The 17,528-nt window shown below is 41.0% G+C and overlaps 1 pseudogene; it reads right to left on the bottom strand.

Moving 5' to 3' along the window:
• LOC112224745 overlaps positions 1-17,528 on the bottom strand; it is a 72,007-nt pseudogene that overhangs the window by 35,190 nt on the left and 19,289 nt on the right.

The raw sequence follows: 17,528 nt of genomic DNA on the forward strand, positions 1-17,528 counted from the left end.
CTCTAGGGGTATTCTCATACGTTGACTTTCTGTAGCTAAAGCGGGTGTTTCCAACATACTGCGAAGCATGGGAAACTACAGAAATGGGAAGCTACCCCATAACTGTCCCAGTGGGGTCTATTCCCTCCAGTCAGCTGTCTCTCCGTGCCGTCACAAGGACTTTCCCCTGTTGTGAACTGATCTTTCTCAGCAGTCACTGGACGTGTTAGTTGCTTACTGGACCCTGGCAATCTGTGTGAAATGTTAACTAGCTAACGAACTAACCACTATGTTAACTGTTTTCCCTCTACAGTATTTGGTAAATTTTCAGAATGAGAGAATTACGTGAAAAAGTAGGCATTGCTTTTAAACAAGTGGATTCAGGGATCAAGTGTAGCTGGAGCTGGGCTTGGCTTAGGTTGGATGCCACTATTGAGGTGAAAGGAACACCACACACTTTCTCTCCTTTCACTTTTTCAATTCAGTGGATAAAAGGGGTATACCAGGTGTACTCTCTGCCTGAAAGAGATCAATTATGCCAACAAAGCATGGTATCATGCTCTACTGGCACATTGTAGAACAGATGTCCACAGGCAGAGGGTGTACAATGTAAATGTGCAGTGTAGCCCAAAGATATTTATTTTGTTGTGTTGAATTTGACAGTAACACCTGTGTGTGATTGAGGGGGGGATTATTACATTTTTTACTCAGTGAAAGTTACTTTATTTTTTCCCTCAAGTGCAATATTTAGATGTGTGTGTGTGTGTGTGTGTGTGTGTGTGTGTGGTCAAAAGTGTTCTATTACAAAGGCTGTCATGGCTAACTGCAATATTAGTGTATTGTTTTCTCTCAAGACTTGAGTGTCATTTGCAGTAAAGTCTAGGCAACAAATAACATTGAATTGCTTTCTTTAAATTATTTATCTGTGAGGTTATGAATGAACCACTTCATTTAACACACAGAGACTGATCATGTAAATCATATTCTTTGTTGTTAAATTAGTTAAAACCTGCATTTCCCCCTAGCAATGATATTTTGCATGTTTCAGTGAAAAAAAGTGTCATCTTTTTGGGCCCTCACCAGTTTGCATCCCTTATCATATTGTTGGTCCCATACTGTAGGCTACATGATAGAAATGCTTGTTATACCATGCCAAACGCTTCCATATGGGGTTGCTCTAAGAAGGAATTTGAAGCTCTTTGGAAGACATTTGGTCGTTCCACCTCAAAAAGCAGAGGTTTGACACCCACCATCTCAGATTGTGCTCACATTGTTTCTGTAGTTAGAAGAAAAGATTAGCATTCCTGAAACATTTTTTTATTTTTTTTATATAATTTGATATCTGAGAAATTAAGCTAATTGATTGCACCAAATTTGCCATTTAAATGTATTGGATTTATATAATCGTCAATAAAAATAGTACTTAAACATCTGATTTGGACCATAATTCCTCTTAACAATGAGTAAGGCATGAAGAATCCAATTATCATCAAGTCACCCACGTACCCGCACACCCCAACATCCTGTATACCGTATCAGTTCTCCATGACTGACCAGTATTATGGAGCTGCGGCTTGGAATATTGCTTTTTCTTCCTATGTAATGTATTCCCTGTGAGTTGTTTTTTCTCCTGTTCATAGAAATTAGCCATTGAAGTTGCTTGCAATATTTACCATAAATTTGTGTGAAATGACCAGGTTTTCCCTACTAGATGCCGCTGTTCCTACTACTGCGACACCCTTTTATTAATTTTGCTGATGTCCTGTGTTTATTAAATGGATCACAACTTTTTTTGCAACCTTGGGTGGAAAACCAATAGCTTTTGCTCATGATTAAAATAAATGTCGTCATCCTCACTATTCAAACCAGTCCTCCATGAAAGCAATTCAAATCAAATGTTCTTACTTGCTTCGTAGACAACAGGTGTAGACTAACAGTGAAATGCTTACTTACGGTTGCTTTTCTAACAAAGTTAAATAAAAATGAAATAAAAATGGTGACAGTGAATAATGAATTAAGAGTACAAATGACATGGCTAAATATAGGGAGTAGAAAACAACAAAGAAAAGACATAACATAGAGGAAAAGGGTCAATGCAGGTAGTCCAGGTAGCCATTTGATTAGCTATTTAGCTGTCTTGTTTATAAGTCTTATGGCTTGGGGTAGAAGCTGTTCAGGGTCCTGATGGTTTCAGACTTCAGATTGGTACCGCTTGCCATGCGGTAGCAGAGAGAACAGGCTGTGGCTTGGGTGGCTGGAGTCTGACAACTTTATGGGCCTTCTGGTATAGAGGTGCTGGATGGTAGAGAGCTGGGCCGTACGCATTAACCTCTGCTGTGCCTTGCAGTTGGATGCCAAGCAGTTGCCATACCAAGCGGTGATGCAGCCAGTCAAGATGCTTTCGTTGGTGCAACTATATAACTTTTTGAGGATCTGAGGGCCCATGACAAATCTTTTTAGCCTCTGAGGGCAATTCAGTTGTCCTTCTCTTAGGCTTAATCTGCATCCGGGAAACAGTCCCTTATTCCATTAAAAAAAGGTCTGCATTAGTTAGACCATTCCTGATGAACAAACAAACTATTAGGCTACAGTAGTTCTACTGGCATAATCTTATGGTTTCTAATGGACTTCAATGGTAAAAGTCCCAAACACACACTGTATAGTGTTTTGCAAAGATAATAGTGATGGTTTGGATTTCTGAACTTTAAATGTTATTAAAACATTAGTTATAATAGAGACCTGAGGGGTGCCATAGCCGAGGGGCCAGAGGTTAACCAGAGGTTAATGGTTATCTGTAGGAGGAAGGTATATGGTGGATGCAATTAAGCTTGGAATGTACTGAGTGTAGGGGAAACGATCACGTGGCAGGCATTGATAAGGGGAGAGAGCCATGGATTAGTGATGAAGGTTGTCCAGGTCAAGTCACGTCAAGGGAGAAGGGAAAGTTTATGATCCGTATCATTTAGTTTCCCCATCTAGCAATAAAGATAATGTTTAGCGAGGAGGAGACTCCAACCAAAGTGGGGTAACATATACACCACTATTGTAAACATGTTTTTGTCGATTCAGCTGTTCGATCCTTTGGGAAGAATACATTTGGTTTAAGCTTTCAGTGTCCGTCGAGTTCTTACTCTAATAATTAGAACCTAACAATAGTATTGGGTTGGGTTTAATGGTAAATGTCACTAATCACACTACATAGAGATGTTTTCGTATATAATTTTATTAAAAACATATACATTTATAATTGTATTATTTTTTACTAGAGTTGTCGCAACATTTGTCACTAGCCCATTTCTCCATCAAAGTTTTGGGCTTGTAGGAAGATTCTTCATATGAGAATTGCACCATAGGGATATCCCTCTCAGAAAGCTGCCATTTGTTGGACTATTCAAGGAGAGTTGAAGCATTAGCTTGCTAAGAGAAGGACAAACTGAATTGCATTCATAGAGGACTGGCTTGACTTTGAGGATGAGCCCACAATTGATTTTCATCATGACTAAAAGCGATTGGTTTTCTGCTCAAAGTTGCAAAGAAAATGTTGTGGCTTGAGAAACTCAGGTGTGTCGCAAAACTTTTCCTGATAAAAACTAAATGAACATTTAAACATGACCGGTGGAATGGATGTGGGATTTTAACTTGGTTGCACCAATGCCCCAAGAAAGACAATCTATCAGATACATTTAAATGGCACACGTGGTTACTGTATAGTTGTTTCAACTCCAGTGCACTGGAGCGGTTGTTACATTTGTATCATTGGAGGGGCGCGCATCCCGAGCAAAGCACTTCGTATAATTTTACTTTGCCTGTGAGAACTATTAGCACAAATGAGATTACGGAAGAATATTTGTGACAAGTGCAACCCCCCCAAAAATTGACGGTGGTGGCACTTTTTTGTTGTTGTTGCACAATGGTACTTTAGAGTGTCAATATTTAGAAAATAAAAAGTGCCAATATTTCAGGAATCAAGTGCCAATATTTAGAGAATAAAGTAGACATTGAGATTAAAGTCACAGTTTTATTTCAAGATGAAATTATTGGATTTGGTGAATTGCATGTCTCCCTTGTGGCCTGTTGCTGTGCGTGCCATCGTTGAAATGCCTGAGTTAGACGACTGGTGAAACTATACTTTAGAATGGGCTTTAGTAATGATGGGTGACATAAAAAATCCCTCTCTAGGTCAGAGAGGATCACCACGTGTGAAATGTCAGAATAATAGTAGAGTGATTTATTTCAGCTTTTATTTCTTTCATCACATTCCCAGTGTGTAGGAAGTTTACATGCTACCAATTACTAATTGAGTGTATTGCCTTTAAATAGTTTAACTTGGGTCAAACTTTTCGGGTAGCCTTCCACAAGCTTCCCACAATAAGTTGGGTGAATTTTGGCCCATTCCTCCTGACAAAGCTGGTGTAACTGAGTCAGGTTTGTAGGCCTCCTTGCTCGCACGCGCTTTTTCAGTTCTGCCCGCAAACGTTCTATAAGATTGAGGTCAGGGCTTTGTGATGGCCACTCCAATACCTTGACTTTGTTGTCCTTAAGCCATTTTGCCACAACTTTGGAAGTATGCTTGGGGTGATTGTCTATTTGAAAGACCCATTTGCGAACAAGCTTTAACTTCCTGACTGATGTCTTGAGATGTTGCTTCAATATATCCACATAATTTTTCTCCTTCATGATGCCATCTATTTTGTGAACTGCCCTCGTGCAGCAGAGCACCCCCCACCACAACATGATGCTGCCACCCCGTGCTTCACGGTTGGGATGGGGTTCTTCGGCTTGCAAGCCTCCCCCTTTTTCCTCCAAACATAACAATGGTCATTATGGCCAAACAGTTCTATTTTTGTTTCATCAGACCAGAGAGGACATTCCTCCAAAAAGTATGATCTTTGTCCCCATGTGCAGTTGCAAACCGTAGTCTGCCTTTTTATGGCGGTTTTGGAGCAGTGGCTTCTTCCGTGCTGAGCGGCCTTTCAGGTTATTTCGATATACGACACGTTTTACTGTGGACATAGATACATTTGTACCCATTTCCTCCAGCATCTTCACTAGGTCCTTTGCTGTGGTTCTGGGATTGATTTGCACTTTTCGCACCAAAGTCTCTAGGAGACAGAACACGTCTCCTTCCTGAGCGGTATGACGGCTACGTGGTCCCATGATGTTTAAACATGCGTACTATTGTTTCTACAGATGAACGTGGTCCCTTCGGGCGTTTGGAAATTGCTCCCAAGGATGAACCAGACTTGTGGAGGTCTACAATTTTTTACCCCTGAGGTCTTGGCTGATTTCTTTTGATTTTCCCATGATGTCAAGCAAAGAGGCACTGAGTTTGAAGGTAGGCCTTGAAAGACATCCACAGGTACACCTCCAATGGACTCAAATGATGTCAGTTAGCCTATCAGAAGCTTCTAAAGCCATGACATCATTTTCTGGAATTTTCCAAGCTGTTTAAAGGCACAGTCAACTTAGTGCATGTAAACGTCTGACCCACTGGAATTGTGATAGTGAATTATAAGTGAAAAAATCTGTGTTAACAATTGTTGGAAAAATGACTTGTGTCATGCAAAGTAGATGTCCTAACCGACTTGCCAAAACTATAGTTTGTTAACAAGAAATGTGTGGAGTGGTTGAAAAACAAAAGTTTAATGACTCAAACCTAAGTGTATGCAAACTTCTGACTTCCACTGTATATGGTGGGGTCAATTATCCACAGATAAGGGTGGAGAGCTGTGGATTAGTGAGGAATGGGGGCAGAGGTCAGGTCAAGTTACATTAAGGGAGAAGGAACAGTTTATTACCCGCATCACTTAACTTCCTGCTTCGCAATAACAAGGAAATCCTTGCTATTTTAGCACATTATAACCATATTATCGAACTCAGGCATTTCAATGGTGGCGCACGCACAGCAACAGGGAGCCAGGGAGACATGCAATTAATAACCAAATCACAATCTTTAATCTTGAAATATATAACTTAATTCTCAAATTCATATATATTTTTTTGTTAATCTCTAAATATTGCCACACAGGGAATAGATTGTTTCTAAATATTGCCACTATCCGTGCAAAGAAAAATAATCCAAGTACCACCACCCATCGCTGTCTATTTATTTTTTCTCTTCAATTGGCCCTAATACTCTTCTGTAAAAGTGATTACATTTGGCAGTGTTTTTCTTTCCATCTGAGATTTGTGGGACACTCTTAAGCGGTACACACAAATGAACCATCATGAGTAAGGAACTATGAAAATAGTTGAAATAAACCGTATTTCAACTTTGAAGAATGTTCGTCACAGAAAATGGATGATTTGCTATATGGATCAGATGAGATGGTGGTCATTACCACTTAATAAATATGTTTTTTATCCCATCAAGGTGTGCCACGGTTCAAAAAAAGGTTGTCCCATAAAGCTACCAGAAGGGCAACACACAGGAGAGACACTGGGGGAGGAAAGGACTCCCGTATAGTTGGGGACGGTACCAGAGGTAACAGGAGGGAGTTCAGTTTTTGATCCCCACAGGATACAGCAAGACTCGGAGCCCAGAAGTCGGTATCCCGGAGAGGGTCTCTTAGGGGAGACCCATTCTTTTCTTTTGAACTATTATTTTAGTAAACACCTTTGAAACTGAGCTAATCCTACTCTGTCCGTGTCTGATCTGTGTAAATGTTTTGACCCAACCCCCTGGTCTGCCACAACTGATTGTTTGGTTGCTGGTTTTTATTTTAATGGATTCCTCATGTCTTACTCAATGGTAGGAAGACATTTGGTTCAAATCGGATGCTGGATACATATTTATTGAATACTATGTGAATTCTAAAAATTAAAAGGGTGCAATCAATTAGCTTAATTTCTTATTTTTAAATTACATGTCAACAAAATCATGTTTCAAGAATGCTAATCTTGAATCTGTTGTTAACTACTGAAATTATTTCAGAACAATCTGAGATGGTGGGTGTCAAGGCTTGCTGAAATGACTGACATGACTCCAGTGTAAATATGTGAGAGAGGGTACCTTGTCTATCGTTTCATCCTGGGTGACATCATACACCACATTGGCCTGCATGAGTTAAGAAATCATGGTTGGAATGTAAGTACTTTGTCATCAAATAAAGCAAACAATCACACACATTCTCCAAATCAAGTCAACCAATAATGAATTTGTAAGGTACAGCTGTGCAAGGCTCACTACAACACTTACTCACTACAACACATTATTAAGTAATAATGTCTTGTTCAGCTAGGTGTAGGGTGAAGTTGCTGATCTTGGGTCAATTTAGCATTTTCCCCACTAATTGTTAAGGTTGGGGATGCTGATCCTAGATCTGTACCTAGGGGAAACTTCACCCCTGAGCGCTCAGCTAAGGAAGAGGTGAGCGCTTTACCTTGATAATCTCCTCTCTGAGGACCTCATCAGTCTGTTCCGTTTCTGAAGGGACAGAAACAAATGCACTCAGTTTAATCAACTGATGAGGCAAAGGGAATAACAAAGTCTGACAACACAGCAGACTCAGGATGACACAGCAGACTCAGACTCAGGACTTTGGCTCCATTTTTCATTGAGGCAGATGGTTTGTGCAAAACAAAACCCTTTGATATTGCCAGCCACTAACATTTTAGTTGATAAGATTAGGGTACCGTGCTTCTACACCTGCATTGCTTGCTGTTTGGGGTTTTAGGCTGGGTTTCTGTACAGCACTTTGAGATATCAGCTGATGTACGAAGGGCTATATAAATAAATTTGATTTGGTTAGCAAATGTAAGCATGACATGCAAACAACAAATGCTGAGCCTTCATATTCATGCATAATGGACCAAAGAAAGAAAGACAAGCACTGTAGTTTTGAGTTCCACAAAGTGGGTGTGGAAGAGTTGATCAAACCACCTGGTACTAACAACATGGATGGTAAATTGCTGAGGTTGGTAGTGGAATACAGTTGTGGCCAAAAGTTGAGAATGACACAAATATTAATTTCCACAAAGTTTGCTGCTTCAGTGTCTAGATATTTTTGTCAGATGTTACTATGGAATACTGAAGTAGGATTACAAGCATTTCATAAAGTGTCAAAGGCTTTTGACAATTACATGAAGTTGATGCAAAGAGTCAATATTTGCAGTGTGGACCTTTCTTTTTCAAGACCTCTGCAATCCGCCCTGGCATGCTGTCAATTAACTTCTGGGCCACATCCTGACTGATGGCAGCCCATTCTTGCATAATCAATGCTTGGAGTTTGTCAGAATTTGTGGGTTTTTGTTTGTCCACCCGCCTCTTGAGGATTGACCACAAGTTCTCAATGGGATTAATGTCTGGGGAGTTTCCTGGCCATGGACCCAAAATATCGATGTTTTGTTCTCCGAGCCACTTAGTTATCACTTTTGCCTTATCGCAAGGCGCTCCATCATGCTGGAAAAGGCATTGTTCGTCACCAAACTGTTCCTGAATGGTTGGGAGGTTGCTCTCGGAGGATGTGTTGGTACCATTCTTTATTCATGGCTGTGTTCTTAGGCAAAATTGTGAGTGAGCCCACTCCCTTGGCTGAGAAGCAACCCCACACATGGTCTCAGGATGCTTTACTGTTGGCACGACACAGGACTGATGGTAGAGCTCACTGTCTCCTCCAGACAAGCTTTTTTTCTGGATGCTCCAAACAATCGGAAACGGGATTCAGAGAAAATGACTTTACCCCAGCAAGTGATGTCTGCTAAATAAACAAGTTGATGGCGTAGTCATATAGCCTTTGCACATACAGAACACAAAGGACAACTATGACAGTAGGCTATTATTGGTCTTTTCCTGCATTAATTAATTTGTCTGCATGTCTATTCAACATTTGGCTGAAAAGAAGCCATGCCAAGAATTCTATATTTTTCTTCTCACAATGAAATGCGGGATATTGACAACTCAAATCGCTTTTAAGAGCCTTTTAATATTAGACAACAAATAAATATATTAACTTCAAAAACAGTCCATTCATCACTGGATTTCTTCAAATTGCTTTATCCTTTGGAACCAAACAATTACCAGGCGGACAGTAGGCCTCTTGAAGCGATAGAGGAAATCAACAAGATTCACAAGTATTCTTTCACAATAGCTGGCCTTATGTTATCTGCAGATTTGTGCTGTGCTGTCCCACTCCGTGGTGGATATCATCCACTCTTCGTTTATGTAATGGGCTGTAAAGCACAAGTATCCTAAAGTATTCAACTCCGGGACAACAGGCCAGCTGATTTTTTTTTTTGCCTGACACAGCACTCTAGTGTGGTAGGAGAGACTGACTGAAAAATTCTAACCTCCATTCATTTAAAAAGGATAGTCTAATAGTTCGGCTAGGTGTGAAAAATCCCCCAATTTGTGCCACAGTTTAGAATACCGATAGATGCTGTGGTCAGTCAGAGTAGTCCTACTGTAAAGTGTAGCCTAATAGACAAAAAAAAGGACAAACATGCAATGCATTCGAGGCTTAAGTACTCTGAAGTTTTACATTTGAAACTCAAAATAACAGACCAGATTTGCCCTAATGAAAAATGCATCAACCCCTACAAATATACGTATATTATCATCCACATAATTCAAATGAAATTAGCTGTAGCGAGAGGAGAAAGACAATCAGAAAGAATGTTTTTAACCCTGCATTATATGATAACTTACTTTGAACGAAAGCCAGGACTGAGTAAGTTACTCAGCCCTACACTCAGCTCTATGCGGTTCCTGCTTTTGTTGCCTATTTGAGTGTTTGTTTTAATATCCTACTGATTCTGTGATCACCAAGCCTCATGCAACTGCACAATGTTGGATAAAGCAATTTCACAAATCCGGCTGTTTTGAAACTTTGCTATGCTGTATTAGAGGCTTTACAATTTTTTGTCACTAGAACAGATTCTCATGTATTACTTGAGAATTGATTTAGTATTGTTTACACTGTTCCAAACATCACAAATTATATTGTAAGCTAACAGCACCCATTTGTCATGCAACAGTATCTCTTGCGCTTTTGACAGTGATTTTACATGAGGCCTAATACACATGATGTGCCTAAAATACATACACTACCGTTCAAGTGTGGGGTCACTTAGAAATGTCCTTGTTTTTGAGAGAAAATCAAATTTTTTGTCCATTAAAATAACATCAAATTGATCAGAAATAGTGTTGACATTGTTATTGTAAATGACTGTTGTAGCTGGAAACTGAAGATTTTTTAATGGAATATCTACATGGGCGTACAGAGGCCCATTATCAGCAACCATCACTCCTGTATTCCAATGGCACGTTGTGTTCCAATGGCACGTTGTGTTAGCTAAACATTTTAAAAGGCTAATTGATCATTAGAAAACCCTTTTGCAATTATGTTAGCACAGCTTGAAATTGTTGTTCTGATTAAAGAAGCAATACAACTGTCCTTCTTTAGTATCTGGAGCATTAGCATTTGTGAGTTCGATTACAGGCTCAAAATGGCCAGAAACAAAGCACTTTCTCCTGAAACTCGTCAGTCTATTCTCGTTCTGAGAAATTAAGGCTATTCCATAGGAGAAATTGCCAAGAAACTAAAGACCTCGTACAATTCTGTGTACTACTCCCTTCACAGAACAGTGCAAACTGGCTCTAACCAGAATAGAAAGAGGAGTGGGAGGCCCCGGTGCACAACTGAGCAAGAGGACAAGTATATTAGTGTCTAGTTTGTGACAGACACCTCACAAGTCCTCAACTGGCAGCTTCATTAAATAGTACCCGCAAAACACCAGTATCAATGTCAACAATAAAGAGGCGACTCCGTGATGCTGACCTTCTAGGCAGAGTTCCTCTGTCCAGTGTCTGTTCTTTTGCCCATCTTAATCTTTTCTTTTATTGGCCAGTCTGAGATATGGCTTTTTCTTTGCAACTCTGCCTAGAAGGCCAGCATCCAGGAGTCGCCTCTTCACTGTTGACATTGAGACTGGTGTGCTGTGCTGCAGTATGATGCAACTTTTAAATGAGGAACCACTGTAGCAATAGGCTGGTGCTAAATACAGTATCTCAAAAACAAAAAAGCATAATTTTTGGGACAAATCACTCGCTCAACGCTAAACCTCGTTTAGATCTATTATTGAATAATGTGGCTATTGAGCAAGTTGAGATGACTAAACTGCTGGGTGTAACCCTAGATGGACAGCTGTCATGGTCAAAAAATGGACTCAATGGTTGCTAAAATAGGAAGAGGTCCGTCTATGACAGGGCGTTGCGCTGTCTTTTTGACATTTCAGTCGACTAGGCAGGTCCTACAGGCCCTAGTTTTGTCACACCTGGACTACTGCCTGGCTTTGTGGTCATACGCAGCAAAAAAGGACATAGGTAAATTGCAGTTGGTCTAGAACAAAGCAGCACGTATCGCACTTAAATGTACATGGAGGGAAAATATCAGTCTCTCCTGGCTCAAAGTTAGATAATTTTTTTTACCCCTATTTCTCCACAATTTCGTGGTATCCAATTGGTAGTTATAGTCTTGTCTCATCGCTGCAACTCCCATACGGACTCGGGAGAGGTGAAGGTCGAGAGCCGTGTGTCCCCTGAAACACAACCCAACCAAGCCGCACTGCTTCTTGACACAATGTCCGCTTAACCCGGAAGCCAGCCACACCAATGTGTCGGAGGTCGCCACGTGTACGGTGTTTCCGTGTCAGCGTGCATGCGTCCGGCACGCCACAGGAGTCGCTAGAGTGCGATGGGACAAGGACATCCCTGCCGGCTAAACCCTCCACTAACCCAGACGATGCTGGGCAAAATTGTGCGCCACCCCATGAGTTTCCCTGTTGCGGCCGGCTGCGACAGAGCCTGGACTCAAACGAGGTTCTCTAGTGGCACAGCTAGCACTGCGATGCAGTGCCTTAGACCACTGCGCCACTCTGGAGGCCCTCCTGGCTCAAAGTTGTGGAGCAATTTACTGCATCACGATTGGTCTTTGTGTGAGGTACCGAACTGTCTGCTCATGCAGTCGGCACACAGTTTGGACACTCATCGGTACAACACAAGACATTCAACCAGAGGTCTCTTCACAGTCCCCAGGTCCAGAATAGAGCCATGACTACATGGAACTCTGCCACCCCAGGTAACTCAAGCTAGCAATAAAACCAGTTTTAAAAAACTGATTAAAAAAATACCTTGCTGCACAAAGGGGACTGTGAAGAGAGACTGCCATTTGATATATATTGTATTGTAATTTGCACTGTTTTATGTATAAGACCTAGATATTGTGTGTATATACTGAAATGTAGGCTGTGTGAGACATTTCACATTTATGTATTTCAGTCATTGACTAATAACGTTCTGTACTATGTATTATGTCATGTTTCATGTGGACCCCAGGATGAGTAGCTGATGCTTTTGCAGTGGCTAATGGGGATCCTAAGTAGTCCACTATGTGTGTGGGCACCTTCTCTGGGGTGACATCGGCAGGGATGGTGATCTCCTCTGCTCGGAGGGGCACCTGAGGGGGATGACACAGATTCAACGTTCTGACAGAGGGATTCCATTAACCTTTAATTAGCCTGGAACTGCAAGGCTGAAATTAGCTTCATAGTCAGAGTGCGAAGAGAGTAAAGGCACTGCACCAGCTAAAACTTACTTGAAAATGTCCTCCATTTTTTTGGGATGAGGTAAGGGACGTGATATATTATGAGTACAATATGACGAGAGTACTTAGAAATGCAAAGTAAGCAGGTTGGGAATGTTGTACCAGTGGAGGTTCATTTTCTTAAACAATCACACTTTCACAGTTCATTAGTTTGCGCCAACAGAGCCACCCTTTGAGTATGCTGTGGTTTGGAGAACAAATGTATGTAAACATTGAATGTACCAAGTCAATGAGAATACTGCTTTTGTACGATGTAGTGGATACATATGATTAACAAATAAACTGACTGTTTTGTAATCAATGTACAGTTGTGGCCAAAAGTTGACAACACAAATATTAATTTTCACAAAGTCTGCTGCCTCAGTTTGTATGATGGAAATTTGTATATACTCCAGAATGTTATGAAGAGTGATCAGATGAATTGCAATTAATTGCAAAGTCCCTCTTTGCCATGCAAATGAACTGAATCCCCCAAAAATATTTCCACTGCATTTCAGCCCTGCCACAAAAGGACCAGCTGACATCATGTCAGTGATTCTCTCGTTAACTTCTTATGGCTTGGGGGCAGTATTTCGACGTCTGGATGAGAAGCGGACCCAAAGTAAACTGCCTGTTACTCAGGCCCAGAAGCTAGGATATGCATATTATTAGTAGTATTGGATAGAACTCAAACGTTTCCAAAACTGTTAAAATAATGTCTGTGAGTATAACAGAACTGATATGGCAGGCAAAAACCTGAGGAAAATCCAACCAGGAAGTGGGATTTGTTTGATGTGGGTAGTTTTCAATTGAATGCCTATTGAGTATCTAATGGGTTAGGACCCAGATTGCAGTTCCTATGGCTGCCACTAAATGTCAACAGTCTTTAGACATTGTTTCAGGCTTGTATTCTGAAAAATGAAGAAGAATGAGACCTTTCTGTCAGCGGACTGTAGAATCATGCAGTGCAGGTTTGCGAGCGTGACCGAGTGCGCACCCTTCGTTGTTTTTCTGAAGATTAATTATAAACACCGTTTGACATGTTTCGCCAATTTTTACCGGTACTATTAGGATGTATTCGTCTGCATGTTTTGACCGCCTTTGAGTCAGTGGATTACTGAACATAACGCGCCAACAAAACAGAATTTTTGGGATATAAAGAGGGACTTCATCAAACAAAACAAACATTTATTGTGTAGCTGGGACTCTTGTGACTGCAATCATATGAAGATCTTCAAAAGGTAAGTGACTAATTTTTCGCTATTTCTGACTTTTGTAATTCCTTTACTTGGTTGTAAAATGTTTGTATGCTTTTGTATGCGGGGCGCTGTCCTCAGATAATCGCATGGCATGCTTTCGCCGTAAAGCCTTTTTGAAATCTGACAAAGCCGATGTATAACACTTTTTTATGAATGTTTATTATGACTATATCTGAATTTTGTATTTGGCGCTCTGCAATTTCACCGGATGTTGTCGAGGTCGCTAGCGGAACATCTGCGCCAGAAAGGTTAACACCGGTGTGAGTGTTGACGAGGACAAGGCTGGAGATCACTCTGTCATGCTGATTGAGTTCGAATAACAGACTGGGATCTTCAAAAGGAGGGTGGTGCTTGGAATCATTGTTCTTCCTTTGTCAGCCATGGTTGCCTGCAAGGAAACACGTGCCGTCATCATTGTTTTGCACAAAAAAGGCTACACAGGCAAGGATATTGCTGCCAGTAAGATTGCACCTAAATCAACCATTTATCGGATCATCAAGAACTTCAAGGAGAGTGGTTCAATTGTTGTGAAGGCTTCAGGGCACCCAAGAAAGTCCAGCAAGCGCCAGGACCGTCTAAACTTGATTCAGCTGAGGGATCGGGGCACCACCAGTACAGAGCTTGCTCAGGAGTGCATCTGCACGCACAGTGAGACAAAGACTTTTGGAGGATGGCCTGGTGTCAAGAAGGGCAGGAAAGAAGCCACTTCTCTCCAGAAAAACATCAGGAACAGACTGATTTTCTGCAAAAAGTACAGGGATTGGACTGCTGAGGACTGGGGTAAAGTCATTTTATCTGATGAGTCTCCTTTCCGATTGTTTGGGGCATCCGGAAAAAAGCTTGTCCGGAGAAGACAAGGTGAGCGCTACCATCAGTCCTGTGGCATGCCAACAGTAAAGCATCCTGAGACCATGTGTGGGGGTTGCTTCTCAGCCAAGGGAGTGGGCTCACTCACAATTTTGCCTAAGAACACAGCCATGAACAAAGAATGGTACCAACACATCCTTCGAGAGCAACTTCTCCCAACTATCCAGGAACAGTTTGGTGATGAACAATGCTTTTTCCTGTATGATGGCGCACCTTGCGATAAGGCAAAAGTGATAACTAAGTGGCACGGGGAACAAAACATCGATATTATGGGTCCATGGCCAGGAAACTCCCCAGACATTAATCCCATTGAGAACTTGTGGTCAATCTTCAAGAGGCGGGTGGACAAACAAAAACTCACAAATTCTGACAAACTCCAAGCATTGATTATGCAAGAATGGGCTGCCATCAGTCAGTATGTGGCCCAGAAGTTAGTTGACAGCATGCCTGGGCAGATTGCAGAGGTCTTGAAAAAGAAGGGTCCACACAGCAAATATTGACTCTTTGCATCAACTTCATGTAATTGTCAATAAAAGCCTTTGACACTTATGAAACGCTTGTAATTATACTTCAGTGTTCCATAGTAACATCTGACAAAAACATCTAGACACTGAAGCAGCAAACTTTGTGGAAATTAATGTGTCATTCTCAAAACGTTTTGCCACGACTGTAGTGTTTGCAATAAGTGGGTATAATTCGATAGACTTATAATCACTGCAGACAAACTGAGAAATAAACCAGTGGGAATGTACAGTCATAGCTACACCTACGTGCTCAGGAAACTCCTCCCCAACCAATGTCATGAGTAACGTTTTCCACACGTTGGCTGTTGACAGCGGGGTGAAAAGAGGAGAAGTTATTGAAAAAGGAGGAAAATGGAGTCTAGGAGAATAGTATTTCTGGACTGCAAAAACATACTACACCTTGAGTTTGAGGTCATACCCTCAGGTAAAACAGATCACTTTCTCCAGTTAATAAATAGAGCTGGATTACATGGGGGGCTAATACTGTAGCTGAACTGTAACTAAGGCAAATGTCAGAGTATTGGATTGTGCCAGTCAGTCAGAAAACAAAAATAAAAACATTGTGCACTCTGGTTTGCTTAATGTAACACATTTAATGCAGAGCAATTACTTGTACTTTTTACTTAAACTCAAGTATCACAGCGGAGTATCATTTTCCACCACTGTACTTAAGTACATTTAAAACAAGTAATATTTTACTTGGTGACTTTTACACAAATCATTTTCTGTTAAGGTGTCTTTACTTTTATTCAAGTATGACAAATTTGTCATTTTTCCACCACTGAGTTCATGAATAGGTCTGTGGGAAAGCCTTGGGCCTATTCAAAGAGAGGGGCAAGCAAAGTAGCGACAAGGTTACAATTACAACTGGATGATTCTCATGAAAACAGTTTTAACCATGGCAGTAACTAAATGATTTAGAAAACCAGGATGCATCTGAAAAAAATCAACTATCATTCTAAAGACTAAGATGCCTAGTTAATGGCATAGTGTCTTATTTGAAATAGATTTGATCATTTTGCCTGAAAGTTTTACATTTTCACCCCAAATTATCATTTTCCAAAATGCATCCAGATAAAATTCTAGGGTAATTCTATACACTTTAACTTTAGAAAAAAATGTAACTTATTTGAATAAAACAAAATGTTTGTAGTTTGTCCATGAATCATGAAAAATACTAGTTGAAGTTTACATTGAATTATAAAATACACTACACGACCAAAAGTATGTGGACACATTGTCAAACATCTCATTCCAAAATCATTGGCATCAATATGGAGTTGGTCCCCATTTGCTGCTATTCTGGGAAGAATTTCCACTAGATGTTGGAACATTGCTGCGGGGACTTGCTTCCATTCAGCCACGAGCATTAGTGAGGTCGGGCAATGAGGCCTGGGGTTGAGGTCAGAGCTCTGTGCAGGCCAGTCAAGTTATTCTACACCGATCTAGACAAACCATTTCTGTATGGATCTCACTTTGTGAACGGGGGCATTGTCATGCGGAAACAGGAAAGGGCCTTCCCCAAACTATTGCCACAAAGTCAGAAGCACAGAACCGTCTAGAATGTCACTGATATTGTAGCGTTAAGATGTCCCTTCATTGGAACTAAGGGGCCTAGCACGAACCATGAAAAACAGCCCAAGACCATTATTCCTCCTTCACCAAACTTTAGTTGGCATGATGCATTCGGGCAGGTAGCGTTCTCCCGGCATCCGGCAAACCCAGATTAGTATATCGGACTGCCAGATGGTGACGTGATTCATCACTCCAAAGAAAGCATTTCCAATGCTCCAGAGTCCAATGGCGGCGAGCTTTACATCATTCGAGTCGATGCTTGGCATTGCGCATGGTGATCTTAGGCTTGTGTGTGGCTGCTCGGCCATGGAAACCCATTTCATGAAGCTCCCGAAGAACAGTTATTGTGCTGACGTTGCTTCCAGAGGCAGTTTGGAACTCGGTAGTGAGTGTTGCAACCAAGGACAGGCGATATTTGATGTATCATTTAGAGGATTAGTCCTTACTGGAGGTCGAACAATTAATCGGCCATGATTTCAAGTTTTCATAACAAATCGGTATGGGCATTTTTAGATGCCGATTATGACCGATTACATTGCACTCCACAAGGAGACTGCGTGGCACCTGCTACACGATTACTGCAATGAGCCAAGGTAAATTCGGAAGTTTACATTCACTTAGGTTGGAGTCAATTAAAACTTGTTTTACAACCACCACAAAAGGTCGGTTAGGACATCTACTTTGTGCATGACAAGTCATTTTTCCAACAATTATTTACAGACAGATTATTTCACTGTATCACA

This window comes from Oncorhynchus tshawytscha, linkage group LG25, assembly GCF_018296145.1.
Source record: "Oncorhynchus tshawytscha isolate Ot180627B linkage group LG25, Otsh_v2.0, whole genome shotgun sequence".
Classification (NCBI taxonomy): domain Eukaryota; kingdom Metazoa; phylum Chordata; class Actinopteri; order Salmoniformes; family Salmonidae; genus Oncorhynchus; species Oncorhynchus tshawytscha.